The sequence below is a fragment of the Heloderma suspectum genome, chromosome 2, assembly GCF_057233095.1.
Source record: "Heloderma suspectum isolate Gila_16-S chromosome 2, 16-S_ref, whole genome shotgun sequence".
Classification (NCBI taxonomy): Eukaryota; Metazoa; Chordata; class Lepidosauria; order Squamata; family Helodermatidae; genus Heloderma; species Heloderma suspectum.
In genome coordinates, this window is record NC_139459.1 from 152,935,908 (window position 1) to 152,939,044 (window position 3,137).

The following is a 3,137-nucleotide window of genomic DNA, read 5'->3' on the forward strand; positions in this document are numbered from 1 at the left end:
GCAATGGAACCAATTACCTGGGGAGGTGGTGGGCTCTCCCACACTGGAGGCCTTTAAGACGAGGCTGGACAGCCATTTGTCAGGGATGCTCTGACTTGGATTCCTGCATTGAGCAGGGGGTTGGACTCGATGGCCTTGTAGGCCCCTTCCAACCCTACTATTCTATGATTCTATGATTCTATGATTCTTAGGTCTGGGGTGAGTTGCTGTGGAGACAAGATAACTTATCTCTGCTGTCCTAACAGTTTCTTCTTTTGTACGAAACAAAGACCACAGTTATAGGTTTTTGAGGAGTCTACTAAATTGGCACAAAAAAAAGCCGAGACAACATGGCCCTGCCTTAGTTATTTTCCACAGCAGCTTAAATAAATGTCAGAGCCAGCATTCTCAGGAATGACTAAGCAGGTTGGGTTTTCCCCATCTGGGCTCAATAAATAGGAACACACACACAGAGCATTATCGTCCAAGACCTTATAATGAAACAGAAAATTCTTTCCACATCTAAAAATCCAAGATTTCTGCCTTTTGGAGATTCCTTTGGAACAGCAGAGTAGTCCCAAAGCATTTAGGAGGGTCTAGGGGTGTCTGTCAGGCCCATTCTGGCAGTTATTTAAGAAAACTGTTCCTCTTTTCTGTTCCTAGGCCTTTAGGTTTCATATAAAAAAAGATGTGCTTGTTTTATATATTATTTTCATTTCTATTGCTGTTTTATCTGATTATCATATTATTTTCACACCGTTCTCATAACTGTATGTTCTCAGGATAACTGTAAGCCATCTCAAGGGCCTCTGGTGGGTTGACAGGCAGGTTATAAAATCAAATAATCAACCCATCCACGGAATTTCAAACCTACTGACTGACTGCAAAATTAGAATAATAACTTACATAGCCTGTCACAGCTGCAAGAACACAAATGGCGGCCACAGCAGCCTGTAAGGTAAGTTCCGTCCTGGGGGGATTTGCGCATAGGGAGAGGGGGGAAGTAGTGTGGCAAAGACAAAGGGAAGGCAGGAAATAGGAGATTTGGTAGAGAAGAATGGAAAGGTCATGAGGAGTTTTAGAGAAATATGCAGGGCAATGAAGCTCCCACATTTCCTCCTGTCCATTGTTTTCACACTTTCTGGGGCATCATAAAGGCTAGAAATTGAAAGTTGCAAAAAGAACTTACCCCAGTAACAAGGGCTCTTGATCTACCCGATCACCTCTTCATCCTGAGATAAATTAATGATTATTATGTAAACAGCACTTTTGTATGTTTTCATTCTAGACCAACCTTGGGGCCTGGTGTAGGCTAAAAAGTCGGATAGAAATCGATCAAAGAATCCAATAATAAAGTAACTGTGGTTAACTCTGTTGGGTGAAGTCCACAATTCTGTAGGAAACAGCAATAACTGAATTACCCCAATAAGACGTGTAAAGACCTGAGGCATCCTGGAATTCTTGGCATTACTGATTGATATCCTCAGATAAGAATCCTGAGTGACTGTTTTAAAAAAACAAAAAACAAAACTCTGCATCTTGAGAAATTGCTACTTAAAACAGGAGCACCGCAAGAAGTGGATGCAGAGCAACCAGAAACAAAGGTTAGAGTAAGAACAGACAGTGCTTCTAAGAAAGAGAGAGCTCACGGTCAAATTTCCCTGACAAGGGACTGTTCAACAGGCTGCCACCACCCTCTTCCTGGTTTCCTTTGCAAGTACTGCAAAAGGTTTGGGACAGGAAAACCAGGGCAGTCTGAACAGGACCGGTGTCAATGGTGGGCATGGTTGGGCACCTGCTAAGGGCCCACACCCCAGCAGGGGCCCAGTGACAACAGCCCCCTGGTCTTGCTCCTCTCCTTCAGCATTGCAACCTGGTTGCTCACCTGCCTCTCATTCTGACCCAGACAACGGTGGTGGTGAGCAGGAGGGGCAGGAGATGCCCATGCCTGCCTGCTCACTGGCTCCCTGCCTGCCAAGCAAGCAAGTGGCAGCAATGATGAGAACAAGGAGGAGGAGCAAGAGCAGCTGGGGACGATGGGCGTGAGAAGAGGTGCTGAGGAAGGAGGCCATCGAGACTGCCTGGACCCTCAAACACCTGGAGCTGGCACGACGTCTGAAATGTGCGTCATTCCACAGTCAACCTTTTGGATAATAGGAACAACTCCACATACTTCCCTAGGGGGCACTAGAGAACATGTTGGGCAGCACTAGGGGGCACTAGTGTTGAGACCTGGGGGGCAAGAGAGAGCGTGTTGTATCAACAGCTGCTTGTCATGTTCATCACTTGATCGGTTCCTTTCTCCTACACCCTCTCCTTTCTCTTCACCTTTGCAACAAGCAACAGAGGGAAGCAAGTACCTGTATCTCCTGCCGTCACTTACTTAACTCACACACCCAGCTTTAGGGGTGCTTGTAGTTGAACAGTGTTAGAGAGCCTTCTTTGAAGGTGTGTATAAAAGCACTAATAAAGTTGATTTGAACTTCTTCTGGACTGGCTCTAGTCTGCGTTTATTCCCTCGAATACTAAGTGGCGTCTTACTACGCTTTCTTTGGATAGGGCAGCTCTGCTGTAAGTCACACCAGACATTCCAACAAAACCCAGGGTGTTCGGCAGTTGCCACATGTCACTTTGGAGGTTTGCCTATGATTCAGACCTGAATGACAGGCTGACCATAACCCATCTGTGCCGCACTGAGACTTTTAGTGGAGAAAAGCATTTTTATTATGAACTACCAGCATGCCTGTCATTTGGGTATTTGGGGATGTGCAAAAATACCTGGGAAGTGCAGTGCATCTTTGAGTGCTCTGCTCACAGAGATACATGGCATAGTCCCTGTTTAGTGGGAACCAGGCCAGCCAGTGTCAGGGAGGAGGCCAGGCTTTTGCAGCTCTGCAACAGTACTCCCAAAATGCAGTATTTTACTTTTGCTCAAGAAAGTGAACGGCAGCCCTTCATTCATGTGGGAGAAAGAAAAGGGGTGCACTCGGGGTGGGGTGCCCTAACCCACTCCTTGCCCCTAGTGACCCCAGGTATTGAGAAGGCCGAGTGTCTCTCCACACCTCATCTGCATAGCCCTGTTGTGTTTCTTGCTCACACAAGTGTGACAGCACAATTGCTTTATATATAGTAAAAACAGAGAAGCATAGGAAAGTATT